Raw genomic sequence first — 23,510 nt, 5'->3', positions numbered from 1 at the left:
CAGGGACACAGTGATACAGCAGTATTTTCAATAACACACAGGTAAGAATCAACACCGGCATTTTACATTTACTTACAGTCTCCTGCCTCTCTACTGTCTGTCCTTTTCACCCAGTGTATGCTAACAGAGTTGTGACTTTCCCTTCCAATTTCAGAGATGTGGGCCCCACTGCGTGACCTCTGCTTTGTTTGCCCATGGACTACAGCTGTGTGACAGTGGTATGTTGTCATCACAATGTAACTTGTCATATTGGCACGTTTATGTCTATTACATATTTTAAAAAATACAGGCAGACTCCAGATTATTTGTGTGCAATAAGTGTGTTTATTAAAGTGCTCAATTTTGGGACATGGTTGAAAATCGGTGATGGGTGATGGTGGAGGAATGTCCATGGCAGAGTCCAGATTCTCAGTCTCAGAGGTGCATTGTCCATATGCCTGTGGAAGGTGGAGCAGGGGCAGTTTAAGGTTGGACAGGGTGACAATGTGGGACAGTGGGATGACATCAGGGGGTATCCTTTCCTGGCGGGGGTCTTGGCATCCTACCCTGTCTTCTTCCTAGATCTCATGACCTGCTTGCGGGGTGGTTCTTCTTCTGCAGGAGGTGGGGTTCTGGTGGCCGGTTGTTCCTGTGTCAGGGCCTCCTGTCCACTAGCGCCGGCGGAGGTGGTAGCCTGTTCCTGGTCCATGCTAGTGACAGGGGACCTTTGTGGTGCCACATGGTCCCGCAATGTGGTGACAATCTGGTTGAGAGCCACAACGATGGTGCCCATTGCAGAACTAATGTTTCTCAGTTCTTCACTGAACGCCATAAACTGTTCCTCCTGCAGTACCTGGATCTCCTGGAACCTGGCCAGGACCGTCGCCATCGTCTCCTGGGAGTGGTGGTATGCTCCCATGATGGAGGTGAGGGCCTCGTGGAGAGTGGGTTCCCTGGGCCTGTCCCCCCCCCGTCGCACAGCAGCCCTCCCAGTTCCCCTGTTTCCCTGGGCCTCTGTCCCCTGGACCGTGTGCCCACTACCACTGCCCCCAGGTCCCTGTTTTTGTTGGGGTGGTGGGTTAACCTGGGTGCCCTGTAGTGGTGGACACACCGCTGATTGACGTGTCCTGGAGACAGAGGCATGGTCCCGCTGGGTGGGTGCTGTGCTGGTGTTCCCAGAGGGGGGTGGGTCTGCTGTAGCCTGTGGCTGTCTGAGGGGAACCGACTGTCCCGAGGTCCCCGATGGGCCGGGCTGGTCATCTGGGTCCAGGGAGACAGAGCTGCTGTCATCACTGGGGGCCTCTTCTGGGGGTGGGATGGACATTTCTGGACCCTCTTGGGCAGTGTGGTGGCGTTCGGGTCCTGCAGGGGTATAAGAGTATGGTTATTGCTTCTGTGTGTGCCATAGCGTGCAATGGGTGGGTGCCCGTGTACCCCAGTGCTGGCATTCCTTTGTGGGGGCTGTTGTGACGGCGGTTTGTGGGGGAGATGGGTATGTGCAGTGGGCATGCTTAGGTGATGGCTGTCGATGGTTTGTGGTGGCATGCATGGTTTGGTGTTGGGATGGGTGGGTTGTGATGGTGAGACATTAGCAATGAGGATGTGTGATGGTGGTGGGGGGGGAGGGTGGCGGTATGAGTTGGCATGCTGGTGGGGTGGGGGGGATGAAGTAGTGAAGATGAGACTTACCAGAGTCCATTCCTCCGCCTACTCCTGCGAGGCCCTCAGGATGCAGGATGTTCAAGACCTGCTCCTCCCATGTTGTAAGTTCTGGGGGAGGAGGTGGGGGTCCGCCGCCAGTCCGCTGCACCGCGATGTTGTGCCTGGATACCATGGAACGCACCTTCCCCCGTAGGTCGTTCCACCGCTTCCTGATGTTGTCCCGATTTCGTGGATGCTGTCCCACAGCGTTGACCCTGTCCACTATTCTTTGCCATAGCTCCATCTTCCTGGCAATGCTGGTGTGCTGCACCTGTGTCCTGAAGGGCTGGGGCTCTACCCGAACTATTTCCTCCACCATGACCCTGAGTTCTGCGTCTGAGAACCTGGGGTGTCCTTGGGGTGCCATGGGGTGGTGTGGATGAGGTGTGGGGTGGTGTTTGCGGTGATGAGTGTGGTGAGTGTAGTGGTGTGTGGTGTTTTGTGCGTGGTTGTTGTGTGGGTGATGGTGTAGTGTGCCTCTGTGTGATGGTGTTCTCTATTCTGCGCTGTCTCTCTCTGGGCTTCGTCTCTGATTTGTGGTCGTAGGGGTTTGTGGGTGATGTGGGTGTGTGTTTTATAGTTAATTGGGTGTGTGGGAGTGTTGTGTGTATGTGTCTCAGGTGTGTGTATTTCAAATTGTCCAATGTGGCTGTGTTTTGGAGCTGTATGTGTATTTTGAGCGCGGCGGTGTGTACCGCCAATGGAATACCGCGGTTGAAAGACCGCCGCGTGGATTCGTGGGTCGTAATGACATGGGCGTATTTCTGTTGCCGTGACGGTGGAGGTTTGGTCTTCGCCAGTTTAACGCTGGCCGTTGGTGTGGCGGACTTTTGTGGATGTCGGGTTTTTGGCGGTTTGCCTCTTGAGGGTCAGAATGACCGTGGCGGTTTACCACGACCGCGGCGGTGTTGTGGCGGCCTTCTGACCGGCGGTAAGTGCTTTTTACCGCCGAGGTCAGAATGACCCCCATTGGCACAAAATGGGTTGGTATTTAGTAACAAAATGAGGAATTATAATATGTTTTTCCATAGGCATTCCAGAAAACGCCACCTAGCATATATTGTATATAATGCACAGGAAGCGAAAAGAGGTACAAGTTTCTCTAATTGATCAATTGCTCATGGACATTTCTATAATGTCTATGGTGAAAACTGCATAGAATTGAGACCATAAAACGGTAGACATTGTTATCATAATGTTTTCTGACTGGTGTGGATTATGTATTCAAATCTAAACTGAAAAATACAAGTATCGAGAGAGTGGAAACAGGATTAAATTAAAAACAAAATGTCTCGAAATGTTCTCTGTAAATGTCCTGGAGATTTGCATCCCACATGTCAGAAATTACGTCTATCCTGGTCCCTTACTACAGAGAGAGGTGATTCCAAATGTAAATTGGAAAATGGATTCCTTTCAACCCAAGACACACATCGTATTACATGGGAAGCATTTGAATCAAACATTGCAACCTTCTGAACAAATTGGACAATAGGATTTTAAGCAAGCGTTCACAAACTCTGTAAGAAAGTAATCGAGCCGAGGACATAAAGGTCAAAGTTAGTCATAGTTACACACTTAAATTATTTTGAAATTCCATTTTCAAATGGATGTAAAGGACTGTGCTAAAGGTTTCTTCCACAAACCTTTTGATTTTGCTTTTGTTTCGCAGACTTTGTAAAGTTGAGATGAGGATGCCTATCAATAGCCAACATAGATAAAGAGTGTGCAGTAGCAGTGCTATTATTGAGAATATTTAAATACAAAAAGTAAATGAATAATTGGGGCACAACTTTATGCAAGGGCTTTTCTCTCACAACAAGTATAGTGGAAGAGTTGTCCCATGGAAGTGGCATGAACCCCTTCTTTTGAAGGAGCAAACCTGGTTAGATTTTTCTACGTTCAAAGAACTGTGTATCGATGTGACTGTGGTGTAAGGGAAAGCAGACTGGTAACTCACATCCTCTTGCAAGGAATATTAGGGACACTCTTTAGTTCGGAAATTCCAAATCGGGGGAGATTATTACCTAACCGATTGTAGCATATATCAATTTGCAAAGGCAAATTATAATGGAGTAAGGAAGAATAAATATATCAAATCTTATTTTTTTCGTTAACATAAATCTAATCCTACTTCTGTCTCATAGCTGCCGAGCTATGTAAAACAGACTTCCTATCGTTGATCCATGGGAATGGGCTCTGGTTTATCAACAGGAATAGCACAGCTCCCAGGCAAGTAAAAAGCCATTCTCACTAGCTGAGACAGGATTATACCATTTTGTGGCCTAGAACCATTACTGAGGAAGGATGTTTGAAATTGTGTAGCTGGTGATGAGGAGTTTCTCTGAAAGTCCAGTGTTGAGGCAATTATTGGATGGATCATATGATTATAGGTAGAATGCAAGATACATAAACAGTTCTTTATCAGAGGACAACATATTCTATAGTAATTTGCAGGCAGCCAAATGTATATTGTAGGTGCCTATTGGCTTATATTCTAAGGCCCTCATTGCGACCTCAGAGCTGAATTCTGTTACCTGGGTAAACATATGTTTGCGCAGGGACTGGAATTATGGGTTTTGTGACACACCCTCACAGTTTTCCTCTGATAAAGTCTAACAAGTCAATCCTGCTGAAATGTATTAGGGTAACAGGTAAATAGGCAAAACGTGCAGAATTCAGTGTGTTGAAAACAGATTCTGCATGTTATGATGCATTTTCCTTTTAAAATCTCAGAATAGGAGATATTTACCCCATGTCGTAAATACTTCACCCTGTGGTAATGGTATTTACCACATGTGATGAGTACTCTACCCTATTCCAATAAACTCATAATGAAGTCCTAAGAGGTAGGTCATACAGATAATTAATAAAGCACTATATAGTATGATATGGATTAATTGTTATTGTGTATGAACACAGCGAGTTGCCGGAAAAGGGAAAATTTTGAAAAAATCTCTTCCATGATGCAAAACCACATCACACTCATATGTCTAAATATAAGCAAGTGAAACAACCTCATATCCTTTCCTAAGTGTTGTGATATATGGGGTATAGAGCACCTTGTCATTAAATATATTTGGATGATGTACCCGCTGTACATTATAAGGATATTAGTTCTTGATAAGGTTATGGAAGTCCAAAATAACTTGCAGTATCCTTATAATGTATTGCAGGGGATAATGTATGCCTTATAATACATGGTTAAACTATCACATTTCCCACAAACCACTTAAATCATTGGTGCCACCTCTTTTCTTTGAAATAGATAGCGTGTTTGCAAACATGAAGAATAAAAATAGAATCGCTATTGCAAAATTAAACATATCAACAAAGTTGTTAAATATTTGTTCCAAAAAGATATTAGAAGTTTAATACAAGCTAGATTTTTTATTTTTAACGTGCAGTAGAAACTTCCAGAAACATTCTAACTTTTCTATAACTAGGCAAGGAGTTGAAAAAATAAATATGTTGCCATAAATATATCCTTTCATCTTGTCAAAGTAGAGTTACAAAAAACATAGCAAAAGAAAGAAAAGCAAGGTTTTGTTTTTTGTTATTTAAAAAGCTGTTATAATCATGCTCAATGATCTAATCTGCCTTTCTCCTCCTGTTGGCTTTTCCTTTCTGTGATCTGATTTTCAGAAAATGATTAGTGGTCAGAAGAAAGGAGATAATTATGGCAACATGCCTATAATTTGCACGCTATTGCATGCTATAGAAAGTCTCCTTGGGTCTTCATGACTTTCTTTGGCCTCGTTCGATTCTTTGGTGATGTATTTCCTTATAATACATAAGGATTCTGCAATCCCTGTATAAAACCCAATCTCTAATTTCTTTATAATCAGCAATTTGTGGCACAGCCAGTCACCAATTTTAAAGAAATGACTTCCAAACTCAACTGTAATACCATATTACAGATGAGAAGTTATATTTTTTCCTTTATTACAGATGACTAGAGATTTCACAACTTGCTTGTAATACGAAAAATAGAGGTAGGCTTTTATACAGGGATTGCTTGCTTCCATATATTATGTTGTAACATTAACTGTTTTCACTCAGTTGGTACCAGGCTTGCCATTAAGAGGTACATGTTTTGCCAACATTGAATATCTAGAATTTTAGAGCATTGCTAGAAAAGGAGATCAGTATTGCCAGTATCCTAAAGGTATAGTACTGAAATGTGAAGTGCTAAATATTTTGCTACAAGAATATTGTCGCAAAAATGACAACAAGTTAATTACGTAAAGGTAATTTTATGTTCGTAGTTCCGAACTCCCCATGTATGTACCATGACAATATGCATAATTTCTGATGATATTTGATGATATTTGAACCTACAATCATCCCAAAAGACCTCAAACTCATGCTAGTAATAATTGGATCACAATTGGATCAACCATGGAAATATAATCTGTCATATTATATTTCTTCCATGGCGATATGATAAAGTGCTCAGGACGTTCTGACCCCCTGAATTTAGTGAATCACTAGCACTGATTAGTGCAGCTCTTTATTTTAACTTATTCAAGATACTCTCTTTCTTAAAGGAAACTAAGTGGAAAGAATGTCAATTGTTGCACAAAGGGGCATATTTACAAGCCCCTACCACCACTGGAGCATCACTTTTAGCGACGCTCTGAAGTTGCTGTGCACTGCGCCACATTTACAAGGTCACTTTTTGTGATTTAACCCCGACTTTTAAATATGGGCCCCTTTCAACACAGTTTTCTGCGGCAGAGGGATGTGCAATGGGTGTTGCTATGGACATTCCACTGCAACACCCATTGCTTTTGACGCTGCCTGAGATTTACAATCAATTGTAAATCTGAGGCAGTGACAAAAAGTAACACAAACCCAGGTGTGCCATTAGCATGGGGCAACGAGTGGAAATACTTTTATTTCTCCTCATTTTTGTTTTTTCTATGTGTGCTGCAGAATGCAGTACACTTAGAAAGCACAAAACACAATAAATGATTGTTTATGTGTGGGAAAGTGTTCCTTCCTGCACATAAACAATCATTCAATAATGATGATTTGCTACTTGGATGCATGCTGCATTCTGCAACACACATAGAAGTGCCAAATCACCATTGTACTTTGTTTATGTGCAGGAAGCAACACCTTCCTGCACATAGACAATCATTCCCTTCAACGCAGACATCCTTGCACCATGGTGCAAGGATGTCTGTGTTGGTGCTGGCAACTAAATGTAGCGCCAGCGCTAGGGGAACACAGGGGTGCGCCGGATTTTTGTAAATATGGCGCATCCCTGAGTTTCAGTGCAGCACTGCCAATTTTGGCACTGCACCGATTCCATGTAAACATGCCCCAAAATGTCTGTGGTCAAGAGGGCGCATAAATATTTTGAAAAGTGACCTGACAGGTAGTCATACATAATGATAAAAATGAAGTGGCATTTTCTGTTGTTATTTTCTTCCTTTGATGACTAAGTCGAGTGAGAAGTGGTTGAGTCAGGAAAGAATTTGATTATGCTTGACTATGCATGACATTACTGGAAGGTAGTTGTTGTACCTGGCCCTTTTTGCAGGTTCATCCCCAGACTTTTTGCCTCCTTACTCCTATTTTTTCTGACCTCTTGTTGTTGGCTATAGGACTCTGTGCACTTTATCACTGCTGATCAGTGCTAAAGTGCAGGTGCTGTCCCTTCTAAAATTGGTATGATTAGCTTATACCTAATTGGCACATTTAATGTACCTGTACATTTCTTGTACAGTGGTATCCCTATACCCAGGGCCTGTAAATTAAATGTTACTAGTGGGCCTGCAGCGCTGCTTGCTCCACCCACTGAAGTAGACTTTCAAACCTGTTTTAGGCCTACTAACGCTGGGCCTGCATGCACAGTTTTTGACACAGGGACCTGGCATCTAAATTTATTTACCAGGCCCAGAACACCCCTTTCAATATACGTAAGTCACCCCTAAGGTGGGCAGGATGCTATGTATGTAGAAGGCAGGACATGTGCCTGGTTGCATGGCCTGTCCTGATGGTGACAAACAGCCTATTTGGTTTCTCACTGCTGTAAGTGCTGCCTTCTTATAGGATTGCACTGGAAATGCCCTGCCTTATGGCTAGGGGGTATTGTCTGATTTATGAGGGTTAGGGAGACATGTTTAGTATGGTTGTAATGGCAGTGAGAAATGCTGCTTACTGGTGCAGGTGGATTTTTTATTATTACAGAAATTCCACTTCTAGAATGTGAGCATTTCTCTGTGCTTATGACTCTGGTGTTTTGCAGCTTGACTCCAATATCGGTCTGGGCAGAGTAACAGTTGGGCTTTGTGCATACTTTTCAGACAGCCTGTACACAGGGAGGGTGGAGGTGTCACAGAAGTGCATCTACATTTTGAATGGACTTCCTGGACTGAGGGAATGGGGTGGGGTACACTTGCATCTGTAAAGTCTGTGTCCTGGCCTCACACAAAGGACTCGTTTACCCACAACTGATGTCTGAAGACTGTGCTGGAGGAGAGAGGGGACACTCCTAGAACCAGGTGTAACTAGTTGGAGAACCTCCTCTCCCCCTCGTTGTTACCCTGGTGCAAAACGGAGCATAAGTACAGGGGTGTTTCCCCATGAAAATGAGACTCTTGACACTAGTAACATGCTTGGAACTGGACCCAGAATGCTGCTGGAGGGGCTCACCAGGAACTGCCTTGGACTGCTGCTGTTGTGCTGACCTGTGTGCTGCTGGGTCACTTGGAGGAACTGCCACTGTCTGCATCCCCTTTGTGCTGGCCTGCTGCCAGACCCTGCCACCCTGTGCTCCATCTTTGTATCCCCAGGGGCTAGGTGCTGTGGCCCCTGGCCCCTGTGATTGTCTGCCTGAAGCGCATGAGGAGCGCTTCATTTTTATGACCTAGTGCCTGGAAAAGCATTTTCCTTCCTATGGATGCAGTGCCCTGAGAGCACCTTCCTTTTACAGAGATCACACTCTGAGAGCGCCAGTTGTTTTATTCTTTACAGCGGTTTGAACGTGCTTCCTCTACTGCCTGCCGTCCTAAAATCACTGCTGTGACCCGGACGTTTAACAACCCGAGTGCATCAACAGCACAACATATCCTGTTCCCCCAGGGCACCACAGAGTGAAGACTGGAACAAGTCACAGGGTGAAGCACGCTCCAAGGAGCACACCCGGGGCACCAGCCGGTCCCGACCTTGGTCCGATCCCTGATGCGACCAAAGTGGGCTGCATCAGACTCATGCACCAGATCGGGTGCGGGCAAGCCAGTTGGTGTTTGGTGAGATGGGTGGGGAGAGGCCCCAAGTGAGTGTTGTGAGGACAGGCAGGAAGGAAGCCTCATCGGAGGCCCTCCACACCGCTAGGCCCATTTTGTTGCTCTGCTCCCTCCAGGTCGGCCGGTCATGGTCCCAGGGGTGCCCGCAGGGACTGTGGGCACCCAGTTCAGGCACAGATCCCAGGAGGAGCCCCGTATGAGAATAGAGGGGGTGCGTGCCACCCCCCTCCCCGAATCATAAAGCGGCCCCTGCTTTAGCACTGAGGAGCGCTGAGGGACCCTTTTTCCCTTGTGGCACTCAAGGTGCTGTCCGGATAGAGAGACAAATACAATTTTAATGGCAACGTGTTCGTTTTGGGCATTCTAAATGTGGTGCTTCCTATGACTTGCCATATGTGTTGCTAATGTTCCTGTTATGGGCATGTAAGCTAATATGTAAGCTAATATGTTTCCCTGACTTGCCATATATTCTTACTCTTCCTTTTATGGGCAATGTGGGAATGTTATGCTAACCATGTATTTCCTTGTGTTCCTGGTATGTGCACTTATTAGGATCTTGTGATGTGCATTATTGTAGAAATGTTTTTCCTGACTAATGCTTATGTTGTAGAATAATGAGTTGCATGTGTGTTATATGTGACTACTGCTGATTTCTGCAGAGTAACAGTACTGTGTAATGTTCAGACAACTGCTTTGGTAGCAGGGTATTACTGACATGTTATGTTTGGGCTAATGATGTTGTGTACAATACAGTTTATTTTTATATAACTTGGTGTTGTGTTTCCTTTGTCTTGTGGATAGTGCGTCACGTGTGTTGTGTGTGTTGTGCAAGCGCTTTACACATTGCCTCTTAGATAGGCCTACTGCTCGTGCCAAGCAACCAAGGGGGTGAGCAGGGGTTATCTTGGGTGTGTAACTCCTTCACCCTGACTAGAGTGAGTGGGTTCTGCCTGGCTTAGGTGCATACCCTAGCCAACCAGAAACCTGATTTCTAACAGAAGTAAAGTTACTAGGTGCAGTACACTTATACAGATTGACGTTTTTGGATGCAGCGTTTTGATACAAAGATTTCTTCTGATGGTTGGAACTGTTTTATGCCTTCTGTCTGTATATGTTTCCTTTCTTTACACCACTTGTTTTAAAAAGTCACTTATGTTCTATTGAATCATTCAAGGCCAAAAATATTTAAATATAGTGCTAACCAAATTGATCTGAAATATTTTTGAAGTTGTGGCGAAGGGAAAGTTTTTTCCTTATTATATTTAACTGAAAGTGGAGTTTTTGCCTGGTTGCATTTAACTGAAAGCAGAGGAGCTCTAGGTAATGTGGCAGCAAACTCCTGGTGCCTGACAGATGAGGTCACCGCCTCAACCCTGTGGACCACCTAACATATTGATAGGATAGGCATGAGCCAGGAGCAGGTGCCATGTCATTAAAACACTCTAGGGTTGGAAGAGGTCCTCATAGGATGAGCTCCAGCTATTCACTGCTAGTTTCAAAAGTAATATCTACACTAAACCACCAGTGTTTAATTTGTGCTTGTTGTTTCCGGTGCTGAGCACCGGCATTTGTTTTTGATGGCCGGGGCTTATTATTCTGCCTCAAGCATTTGTTGCGAGCAAAAGACACATATGAGAAAGACGGGGGAAGGGAAACACGAAATAGCGTCACAAAGGGAGAAAGCAGAAAGCTGCAAGAGTGAGCTGAAGAGACAGGGAGTGGCTGCAAATGGATTAAAGAGGCCCGAGATGGCTTCAGGATTACACTGCCTCTGTATTCCATGCAGGCACAATTAATTGCAGCAGCCGCATGTTTAAAAGGAGGGCTTTGGGCACCGGCACGTTTATTCACAAATTAAGCACTGTAAACCACTGAGAAAATTGAAAAAACTTGTTTTTAATGCATATTTTTATGGTATAATGTTTTTCTCATTGAACCGTGTCACTGCACAAGAGTGCTTCTTTGATAATCACTGGATGTCCTAAAGACCATCTTTATTCTCACCCAGCCAAAAAACAGAATGAGAAATATGGTCCAGCTGTATTGAGGTCGGCATGCAATATTATTTTTGCAATCGGGTATTTGCTAAAATGGAGCAACAAAAGGCAGTAAGTCCTGAAATGGAATTATTTCACTGTTAAACCTAGTGGTTAGGAGTCCGGGCAGCTTCTAAGTGAGATGCGCCTCAATCACGGAGCAGCATCACAGTCTAGGATGCACAGCCCCTTTGGGAGCCATGATCATTAAACACTCCACTAGAAGGTAGGCAGAGTGCAGTTGTGATGAATTCCAGCATCTGCACTGCAAGTCAGCTGAGTGCATATGCTAGTTCGCTAGCATAATCACTGCATGGTGCATTGCCAAATGGGAAATAGCGAGGGTACTGGTTTGCCTTATATTTTGGCGGGAACTCATAAACTATGAATTTATAAACATGCAAGGTTGACAGATGTAGATGCAGCAGACTGTATTTTACATGCCAAAGTCGACATGTTTGAAGACTTGCATAAAAGCTATTTATCTTCTTTTTTTCTCCTGCCCTCTCATGCATCTTTTCTCTCTCTTGTATGATGCTGCTCCGTAGCATTTCACCTTGTGGTTAGCAGGGAGGGCAAATGTGGGACACGGAATGGAGAGAAGGCCATACTGGAAGAAATCACTTTCTAATTTACACTGGTTCAGGAAAGCCCAGATACATTTATTTCAGAAAGGATAATTCTGCATTCGCAAGGCAATAACAGAGTAAAATCATCTAACTAAAAGGTTTTTTCAAATTCAGACATACTTGTTCAGTGAATGAGTGAAGTTAATTCACCTAGTACACACTTAACTAGCCTCTTCTGCAGTCAGTTCACATTATGGTGTCTTTAGATTTTGGGGGGCGTGTCCAAGAAGGCGACCGGAGCGGGAGAATAATCTGCGGCTCTGCTCCCGGCCACCTAATCATCCATCATCCAGGCATCCCCTAACCAATTGGGGGATTGCTGTGTGCCCTGCCACCCCTGCAGAGCCCCAGGGAATGACTCGGCACTAGAACTGAACGGCGAGGTCTCGCTACTTGAGCGGCACCCTCGCCGCGAGGAGAGTGGCGCCCCGACCAGCGCGGCCTGTACGAGGGCCTACACCCTCCTGGACATTGGGGGAGAGCACGTTGCGAGGATCCGGAATATCCCCTCCACCTAGCGGTATCGGGACACGAGTGGCGTGACCTGCGAGGCGGGAGAAGATGGGGGCGAGACGAGAACTTACGGCTGAGAACACGTGGGCTCGGATACGGTGAGGCAGTAATTCAGCAGCACTTCTCGAGCCGCGGCTCGGACCGCGCTGGGCCCATGGGGCTCCTGCCCAGCCTATAGCTTCACACAGGCTCAAGCCCGCGTCTGTGTGGACGCTATCCGCTCTGCTGCTGCTCCCGCATCCCATTACAGCAGATATGGGACCGGATTGATGACTTTTGTCTTACACCCACCACCTTGGGGCTTTGATTTGGCAGCCACATTGTGATATTTGTCACAGACTGCCTTCTTGGACCCACTAACAGCTGCCAGACTTGAGGGGTCACTGGGACTGCGCCCCCCAGATCGTGGCAGTCGATATACGAGCTAGTTGGCCATATTAATGTGGCACTGCCTCTGTGACATGATTTCTCCTTCCAGCACTTCCTTTAGTTGCTTTCATACCACGTTAGGGTGGGCTGCCCTGAGCTGCCCCCAAATCCAGATCGAGCTACTTCACGGGGACAATATATTGTACAAATCAGCGATCTGGTGCCGTGCATAGGGGTTCAACTACTGGAGGACTCTTGGCTCCTTGATACAGCATGTACCTTCTCCCCCTTGGGCGCTGACCAGTAGGGTGAGTACCCGACTAGGTACTCCTTTCGGGGATCCACTCGTGGCCTGGCCGGATGGGTAAACCGAGACCCGGCAAGTGCCCTGGGCGACCATGCAGACGACGGGGACGCCGGCTGTGACCCCGGACTCGACCTCCCAGGCGTTGCGCCAGATGGAAGTCACACTACAAAATCACACATCACAATTTGAGCTGGTGTTACAGTCCATACTGGATACCAAAACCACTCTTGAGACGAAGATATTGATACTGTAACGCTGGACGTCAACCTCTTGCAGTCCGACCACCGGGCGCTAGCGGAGAGAGTGGCGGAAACGGAGGGCGACATGGCGATGCTGTCCCCCAGCGTGAAGGCCCTTCAGGAGAAGATGACTCAACTAACCACGGAGGTGGATGTACTCAGACGGAGGGCTGAAGATGCAGATGGGAGATCGAGGCAAAATAATGTACGCCTGGTAGGGTTTCGGAGAGAGCCGAGGGCCCCAGAGCGGAATTGTTTTTAGAAGGTTGGCTGACAGATACCATTCTGCGGAACAAGGTCCCAAAATTATTTTCAGTAAAACCTGCTCACAGAGTGCCGGGCAAGCCTATGCCGCCGGGTGCTCATCCTTGACCATTGATTGCCTGCTTCCTCAAATACCGTGATAGAGACTTGGTGCTGCAGCTGTTCCGTAAGGAGGGCCCGCAACAGTTTGAGACCGCATCAGTATCTGCCTACCCTGACTTCACTGCTGAGGTCCAAAGAAGGCGTGGTTCCTTCTACACAGCGAAACAACGTCTCCGCAAGCATAATATCAAATATGCCCTTCTCTTCCCTGCGAAACTGCGAGTACAGGATGGTTCGGCAGTGCACGGTTTCTCCTCCTCGGATGATGTTTGGACCTGGCTGCAAGCTAAGGGGATTGCCCAGCCCGCGCAACAGAGAGAAGCAGAGGAGTCATGGTCCCTCCCTAAAGGAAGACACGGACGTCAGGCTCGCTCTGGGATTAAACCTACCAGGGCACCGTCGGTGGCGGAGTGCTCCCGACTACTGAGTGATGCCACGCAGTTTGTATCCAACTCTTATTCGACCTTGAGTGAACTAGCCGATGACGAGGCCGATCATGCAGACTACTCTGATGCCGGGGAATCCCATCAGGGCCCGTTGCTCACCCCTCACTTCGCAGACGACATTTGACTCTATACTACCACTTGTTCATTAGTAGCGTCCCCCAGCACTTTTCCTACTCTTGCCTGCTCAGAAGGCGTCTTGATGAATCATGGAATGGAAGTGCCACATGGGTCATGGCGATGTTGAGCCTTCGACATCACAGATCCTTACACTGGTCCTTTCGATGGGTGGCACAAGAAGAGCGATATCAGGGTTGTATTCCGTATTGTTGCTGGGTGCGCTCCGGGACTTGGACCATGTTAAATCCTGCTGGGACGGGACGTTACCCGCGCCTCTGTCCTCGGCGGCGTGGTCCTCTGCGCTCTCCTCTGTTACGAATGACTCTCGGAATGCTGGACTCCGATACACCCATTTAATTATCTACACTACTCTTTCCTGTCTCCCGCCCGTGTAAAACATATGTTTCCGGCGTCGGACCAGGTGTGCCCCCACTGTACGGACCCTCTGACAGACTTCTATCATATGGTGTAAAGTTGCCCTCCGTTATCCGTGGCTTGGCAGTGCATTACTGATGTGGTATATGATATCACTGCTCACGCCCTACAGGCGACACCTGAGTCCTGTCTGCTAGGTCTGCAACATCGAGCCAGTAAGGACAAGCAACTGCATAGGTTTATTGATTTAGCATTCATTGTATTCAAACGTCAAATAGCCACCCACTGGGAGGCACCACACACCCCCAATCATGACAGTTGGTTGCGAGTCTTGTTACAGCAGTCCCATGCGGAGGCTCAGACACTGCGCAATTTACAGCAAAGAGGCTTGGTTCAGGGTGGGTCGGACATTTGGGACGCCTTCATTGTTGGCTTGGAGGCCAAAGACAACACACGTCCCCCTTAGAATTATCGCAGACATTGATGCATACGATAAAATTGTGCTCCTTCAGGATGGTGTGCTTTTTGTGGTTGGTTGATGGGGTTGTTGTGGCCTTCTTGCTTGATGTGGCACTGGTGAAGGGGCAGCGCGTGGGAGTCCTCGACACAGTCATCATCCCTTTCCATGAAGTCTCGGCCCATCCAGCTCTTTAGGTCATATTACTGTTGATCGACGCCGCTCCACAAAAACACTGCACTCTTTTAGCGAGTTTGGGCACCCTGCCCCCCTCCTCTCCCTGAAGCTCTCTGCCTAGCACCTCCACCATTCTGTGGAGTGGCAGTGTAATTCTCGACAAGTGGCATAGTTTACTGTTGTTGTTTTAAATTGCATCTCTGTTTATACGATATATGGAATGTACCAGCTCTCGGGTACCTAAACAGTCGATGCAGGAGTGTTTCATCTTGTGTGTTACTGTCGAAATAATAAAGAGATTAAAAAAAAAAAATGGTGTCTTTAGATTTTTGACTTCTCCACCCTGTCTCGGGAGATCTACTACTCCGGAATGGTGAAGAGTGTTGCTTGTTTTACTCAAACCTTTGCTTATATTAGCACCCTTTCTATTTATGGCAGGTGTTTTTGGACTGGCCCCGCAGTTGTTCTGCTGCCAGACAGTTATTTGGGAATCACCAAGAGAGGGACTTTGGTCCCGTCCACATATCGGTAGCCCATGTTTTGATTGAGCAGAAGCTATGTGCTTCCACAAAAAACACTTGCCTTCCACGCAACAGTGATGATTTTGTTTATTTATCCAGCTGCCTGAGATTGAACTTTCAGTGGCACACACATTGCATTACAATGTTACTAAAGTCTCTTAGATAACTAGATAATTTATTGAGCTTGTCTTTCTCTGACAACAGCACAGATGAGAGTTTGTCAGTCACGAGGTATGTATTGCAGTCCCTGCATACAATTTGTGCTTGAAAGCAGTATTGGGACACCCAGGTCTATACTAATCTACATGGATTTTTAGGTCTGGCTTGACAGTGCAACTATCACCTGAACTTATGTACTCAACAAAAAAGAACTTTTGCCGTCCTACTGAGATAGGGACGTATGGCTTCATTCACATGTTGGTTCCCCTGAGTACAGGATTTAAATGGGCTGCATTTGTATGCTCTCACTAAAAAAGGCTGCTGTACAGCAGTTTTTGGCTTATGATAAAGCTTATACTCATAGTAGAACTGAGATAGTTATGGTAGCATGCCAAACCTCATGGCTATAGGCTTGATATGTTTATTATGACATGTTATGATAATGGCAGTAGGTCTGACATATTTATTGTGAAATGCATATGCTAAAGTCAATAGGCAATTAAGAGTTTATTGTTATATTTAGCAACTTGTAATCTCACAGGTTACTGTAGTAAGTAAGGGTTTTGGCATTAGGCTCCCACTCACGCGAACCCTGAGGTTTTCATTATGATGATTCTTGATGGGCACTTTTAATTTTAGGGTTGTACATGTTTTGGTGTTTTAAAAACCATATATTTCTTCAAAAACTGTCATTTTTGGACTGTATGCAAGACATTTGCCAGTTAATTTGCACTTAAATAGGTCATTGTTGGGTAAGATGTGGTGCTAATAGTAAAGAGTTAATGCTTCATTAATTTATTAAGAAAGGTCACACCACATTTCTGAGGTTTCATATGTTTGTTATGAAATGTTATAACAAAGCCAGTAGGCGTGGCCCACTTATTATAAAAAAAAGTATGTGTCAAAGACAGCAGACTTTTAAGGATCTATTGTTTTTACAATGTGCTAAAGCCTGTATGTAGGTATTTTGTTAAATGCAATTTCACGGATTGCCAAAGTAGGCAAGGAGTTTGCTGTTGGTGATTCACCCAAACAAACAGTGGGGTTAGAGGATATGGACTATAATGATCCTTGTTAGGTTCGCTTTGGAGAGATAGTTTTTTTGCTTTGCCAACTGTAATTTTGTATACATTTGTAATTTTATGACTGGATGGTTTCCTTGTAAAAATCTTATGGTCAGTTCAGTAGGCTTCAGGTGATTTTGGTGTCATGAAAATGATAAAGGCTATGGGCCTGATTCTTTATTCTGAAAAATTATAATAAAGGCAGTAGGCCTGGCACGTTGATTGTGAAAAACATATGTTAAAGTTAATATGCATTTAAGGGTAAATTGTTATTACTTTAAAATACAGCCAACTGTTTTTTTTTATTACATGTAATTTCACAGATTATTGTAGTACGCAAGGGTTCCCTCTCTGACAAACCATAGGTATTAAATATTTGTGATGTGAAAATCATTTTAAGCTCAGTTAGAAGAGATAGCACGGTGATTGCATGATTGGTGTTTGTCTTCTAGTGAAGCTTACATTCTATACAGGTCTGAGTTGGTTATGGTAAGAAGCCAATGATAACAGCAATAGACTTTGGGGGTCATTACGACCTTGGCGGGCGGCATCAGCCGCCCGCCAAGATCTGACCACCATGCGGCCGCCAATGCGGCCGCACCCCCGCCACGGCCATTTGGAGATCCCTGCTGGGCCGACGGGTGGAAACCTGGTTTCCGGCCGCGGGCCCAGCAGGGATCACGGCCGCAACATAGGAGCCGGCGGTGTTGCGGCCGTGCGACGGGTGCAGTTGCACCCGTTGCGCTTTTCACTGTCTGCATAGCAGACAGTGAAAAGCTGCATGGGGCACTGTCAGGGGGCCCCACGACTCCCCGTTCTGCCAGCCTTTTCCTGGCGGTGCAAACCGCCAGAAAAAGGCTGGCGGTCGGGGACTTGTAATCCCCTGGGCAGCGCTGCAAGCAGCGCTGCCCAGGCGGATTATCACCGCCGGGGCAAAAGTGGCAGAATACCGCCGCCCCGGCGGTGCGACTGCGGCGCTTCCACTGCGGTTGTAATACGCCTGGAAGCACCGCCAGCCTGTTGGCGGTGCTTCCGTCGTTTTAGCCCTGGCGGTCCCGTACCGCCAGGGTCAAAATGACCCCCTTAATTGGTGTGTAGGGACATGTAATGCCAAATGCCATAGGTCTGGACTGTTTATTATGATAATGTATTACAAAGACAGTATGCCTGGCCTTTTTATTGTGAAAAGCACATAATAAATACAATAGGTCTCCAACAGTGGATTGTTGTCACATGATGTTACAGGCCATAGAAAGGTATTTAGTTACATGTAATCTCAACAGTTATTTTAGTAGGCAAGGGTTTTGGTATTGGTCATCCGCTCTGACAAACCCTGTGAACAGAGTTTCCATGTGATGCTTCTTGTTAGGCATAGTGAAAGAGTTTATATTTGTTTTTCCAACTGTAATTTTGTACATATTTGTAATTTTACAACTGTACGCATGATGATTGCCAGTTTATTCACACTTCAGTAGGCCTTTATTGTACACAATATCAATACATTGGAAAAGCTAGAGCCCTTGTCAATAGACTGGGAAACATTATCATAGATTCCTTAGCTGTGATCTGTTTATAAGGAAAAGTTATTACAAAACAAGTAGGCTTTACTTACTTATTATGAAAAGCATATACAAAAGGCAATATGATTTTAAGGGCGAATTGTTATTACACTATGCTAAAGCCCGTAGGCAGGTATTTTGTTGGAGAGAATTGTTTCTGTATGTGAATTTACCTTAAGAAACTAAAGACAAGAAGTCTCTGGCAAAACAGGAGCTGTTTTGATTAATGAAACATTAGGTCATTACAACCCTGGGGGATGGTGTTAAAGCGGCGGTAAGACCGCCAACAGGCCAGCGGTAAAAAATTTGGAATTACGACCGTGGCGGAAACCGCCAACAAAGACAGCCACTTTAATACTCCGACCACCACGGCTGTACAAACAAACAGCCTGGCGGTCACCGCCAACAGACAGGCGGAGGACGAAGTACCGCCCACAGTATCACAACCAACCAATCCGCCACCTTTTCCGGGGCGGATTCACCGTGGACAAAAACACGGCAGAAACAGGACCTCGAAGGGAAAACGCTCACCTCTACACACCCCACGAGGAACCAGGACTCCATGGAACCAGAGCTGCAGATCCTGCCAGCCCTTATCTTCTTCCTCCTCTACCGGGAGCACGAATGCCGGTGGCGAAGACCACGGTGAGTACTGCACCTACGACACAGGGGAGGGAAAAAACAGGGACACACACACGCAACACGCAACACCCCCACCCACACCCTCACCCACGACAACACACACACTAATACATCATGATACATTATAGTTACACCACCCAACCCCCCCAGGAGAATGCAAAGACCAAAGAAAATGAGTGTAACCATTGTAATATATTAAAATGCAGTACACAAAAATATACATATATACACTATTAACAAAATATACACCAAGAATAGTAGTCCAGGTAGTGCTCCATTAAAGTCCGTGGAACACTGGGCCCACACGGTATGGGCGAGGCCCACACAAGATCCCCGACCATGACGGAGAGAACACTGCAGGGGCATCAGATAGCAATAAAACAGGCACCTCAGGAGGAGGGAAAGGGGGGCACCTCAGCCGGTTGAGTGCACGAGGGGGCCACATGCCCACTGTTCAATCCTGGGGAGTGCAAAGCCACAGTCTCCAAAGTCTCTACAGTGGGTGGTTTGCCCACTGCTTCATCCTGGGGAGTGCAAAGCCACAGTCTCTCAAGTCTCTACAGTGGGTGGTTTGCCCACTGTTCAATCCTGGGGAGTGCAAAGCCACAGTCTCTCAAGTGGATGACAGTCTCCACTGGTTCTGGAGGGGGCTTGGTGCCCAGAGTGCTTCATCCTGCCAAGGACAGAGGTTGTGGATGTATCTCTCCACTGGTTCTGGAGGGGGCCTTGTGCCCAGAGTGCTTCATCCTGCCAAGGACTGAGGTAGTGGATGTATCTCTCCACTGGTTCTGGAGGAGGCTTGGTGCCCAGAGTGCTTCATCCTGCTCGTGACGGACTCAGTAGCGTCAGTGCCCTTGGCGCTCATGGGCTAGCGGTGCATGTGGCAGCGGTGCCTTGTTCAGCGGTGCTTGTGGCGGCGGTGCCCTTTTCAGCAGTGCTTGTGGTGGCAGTGCCCTGTTCAGCGGTGCTTGTTGCGGCGGGGTCCTTTGCAGTGACTCAGCTGCTGGCGGTCCTGTCTGGGCCAGCGGGGCTGGTGCTGGCAGTCCTGTCTGGGCCAGCAGGGCTGGTGCTGGCGATCCTGTCTGGCCCAGCGGGGCTGGTGCTGGTGGTCCTGTCTGGCCCAGCGGGGCTGGTGCTGTGCTGGCGGTCCTGTCTGGGCCAGCGGGGCTGGTGGTCCAGTCTGGCCCAGCGGGGCTGGTGCTGAGAGTCCTGTCTGGCCCAGGGGGCTGGTGCTGGCGGTCCTGTCTGGCCCAGAGGGGCTGGTGCTGGCGATCCTGTCTGGGCCAGCGGGGCTGGTGCTGGCGATCCTGTCTGGCCCAGCGGGGCTGGTGCTGGCGGTCCTGTCTAGCCCAGCGGGCTGGTGCTGGCGGTCCTGTCTGGGCCAGCGGGGCTGGTGCTGGCGATCCTGTCTGGCCCAGCGGGGCTGGTGCTGGCGGTCCTGTCTGGGCCAGTGGGGCTGGTGCTGGTGATCCTGTCTGGCCCAGCGGGGCTGGTGCTGGCGGTCCTGTCTGGGCCAGCAGGGCTGGTTCTGGTGGTCCTGTCCTGGGCAGCAGGGCAGGTGGCCTCTTGGGCAGCAGGGCAGGTGCTGGCAGTGGCCTCCTGGGCAGCAGTGATGATGGCAGTGGCCTCCTGGGAAGCGGGGATGATGACAGTGGTCTCCTGGGCAGCGGGGCTGGTGGCGGTGGCCTCTTGGGCAGCAGGGCAGGTGCTGGTGGTGGCCTCCTGGGCAGCTGGGATGATGGCGGTGGCCTCCTGGGCAGCGGGGATGATGGCGGTGGCCTCCTGGGCAGCGGGGATGATGGCGATGATGGCGGTGGCCTCCTGGGCAGCGGGGATGATGGCGGTGGCCTCCTGTGCAGCGGGGATGATGGCGGTGGCCTCCTGGGCAGCGGGATGATGGCGGTCTTATCCGCCATGCTGCTCTTCCCAGACCTGCTGACTTTCTTGTGGCCCTTCCCCACCTTGGAAGGTGTCGCAGCTGACTCCACACTCCCACCTGTACCCCTGGGAGCGGATTTGGTGGCTGGAGTCTTCCCCCTCTCCCGCAGGGCACTGACCAACTTTTGATGCTTCACAGGTGGGGGACTGTCCGTGCTGTTGCTCCGTGCCACACTGGCTGTCCTGGTGGCCGGTGCACTCCAGATTCTGTTGCCTACAGGCACCACTGGTCCCAGAGATGTTGTGGCTGAGGTGCTAGGTTGGGACCTGGAGAGTCGGCCCTAGGAGACGGACGGGGTGGGGGAGGTGTGGGAAAGAGGTCAAGGTTAGACAGGAAATGTTTTTTGGAAACACTGGGACGGGTAGCTGGAGAGAGTTTGGGAGTTGAGGAAGAGGTTGTGGTTGTAGGAGGTGTTCGTTTGGTGACTTTGGGTGAAGGTGCATGCGCTGGAGGCTGTTGTGAGGTGGATGGCTGTTGGGTGGGTGTGTGCCTGCGTTTGTGTATCTTGGGCGGTGGCGGACAGACACACTGGGAGAGGACACAGGGGACGTGTGAATGTCAGTGGGGGTGGTGACTGCACGTGAGCGGGGTGTGGTGGTGTGTGTGCTGGTGATGGCAGTAGTGGCTGTAGATGTAGTGCATGCAGGTGTGAGTGTAGACGAGACTGGGAGGGAGGAGGGAGACGAGGAGGAGGGAGACACAGTGGAGGCAGTGGATGTTGGTGTGTCTGCATGTGTGTGATGCTTGCTTAAGTGCCTGTGGGATGTGTGGTGCTTATGTTTGCCTGAGCTTCCCTTGTGTGTTGACGTGTGTGCATGCTGGTCTGAAGGTGTGCTTGGGATATGCTAAGGTACAGGGGATTGGGTCTGGGTGGAGGAAGTTGGAGGGGGGAGGCTAGACACAGGGACAATGGCTGCCATCAGTGCTGAGGCCAGAGTCTGAAAACCTTGCTTGAGGGCCGCATGACCAGAATGAATGCCCTCCAGGAATGCATTTGTTTGTTGCAACTGCCTTTCTACACCCTGGATGGCATTCAAAATGGTAGACTGCCCAACAGTGAGGGACCTGAGGAAGTCAATGGCCTCTTCACTGAGGGCACCAGGGCTGACTGGGGCAGGGGCTGAGGTGCCTGGGGCGAAGGTGATGCCCACCCTCCTGGGTGAGCGGGCACGGGCAAAGGCTGAGGGGCTGCTGGGAGGGCGGTGCTGGTAGAGGGGGTGGCAGCTGTACCTGTAGATGCGGGGGGCACAGATGTTGATGCCACCACAAGGGAGCTCCCATCAGAGGACGAGTCCGTGTCACTGGTGTCAGCTCCTGTCAGCTCCTGTCCCTGCTGTGGTGCTCCCCTCGCCCTTCGTCCCACTGGTGAACTTCGAGTCCGTTGTCTCCCCCTCCAGGGCCATGTGGGGTGCAGCTCCCTCCTGCTCTGGTGCCACTGCTCCTCCGCCTGATGATGCTAATGCACACAAGAACAGGGACACCACAAAAAGGGGGGGACAACAGAAGAAAGACATGTTGAGTGCATGCATTACCGCTACCGTTGGTGGACACGACAGACACAGAAGCCCCCTGCACTACGCCGCGCACTTGGGCTCCACTGTTCAATCCCTGGGACATGGCCTACAAGGCTATGGACGACATCTGCACACATGGATGACACAGGAGCCTGGCTAGGTGTACTTGGCACTGTACACAGGTGGGGTGGGGTGCCACTGGGTCTGCCAGAACAAGGGGACCTTGCCTACTAAACTCGCCCTGGCCTAGGGAAACCCACAGCCCACCTCCCCCACCCTGACACCTCCACTGCGTGCAAAATCAGCACAATGAGAGTGTACTCACCCCCTTGTGGCTGCTGTGATGCCCCCAAGCGCCCATCCAACTCCGGGTACACCACCGCCAGGATCCTGAACATCAGGGGGGTCATGGTGCGACGGGCACCCCTCCCAAGTTGGGAGGTCATCCGCAGCTGGGCCTCCGCCGTCTTCTTGCTCCAGCAGCAAATGTCCTCCCATCTCTTACGGCTGTGGGTGCTCCGTCTGTGGTAGACCCCCAGGGTCCGGACGTCCTTGGCAATGGCACGCCAAATATCTTTTTTCTGGTGGGCGCTGACCTACATGAATTGTACAGGGGGAAAAGAAAAGTTATTACCAAATGCACCATCACAGTCATTGGCCCCCATCCCTACCCTTGCCATGATGCACATGCACTCACCGTCGTTTCATGCACGCCTCAATCTCCCCCCCCATCTTTCATCCACCCCACTCCACACAGGGATAGCGCATACAGCATGCTCCCAGTGTATTTGCCTGTTTGTCTGGAGGACCACAGAGTAGCGTGTACTGGGGGAGGACCCCATCCACGAGTTTCTCCAGCTCCTCCGATGTGAAGGCAGGGGCCCTTTCCCCAGACGCACGAGCCATTGTCTCTTCCAGACCGAGGTCACAGCAGCACTTGCAGTGTAGGTCCTCTCCTGTCGAAGATCAGGTATCGAGTGATTGAACAGATAGAAAATGATGGTCACGTCCGCGGCGGTGCGTACCGTCACCGCCGGCATACATCGTTATTGGCTCCTGGGACCCGTAGGGTCCAATGTTAACCAATGTTGCATTGCGCCGCGGTCTTCGACCGCCTACCGCGACGGTGTCCAATGCCAGCGCAG

The sequence above is a fragment of the Pleurodeles waltl genome, chromosome 3_1, assembly GCF_031143425.1.
Source record: "Pleurodeles waltl isolate 20211129_DDA chromosome 3_1, aPleWal1.hap1.20221129, whole genome shotgun sequence".
NCBI lineage: Eukaryota > Metazoa > Chordata > Amphibia > Caudata > Salamandridae > Pleurodeles > Pleurodeles waltl.
Note: the sequence above shows the minus strand (reverse complement) of the source record.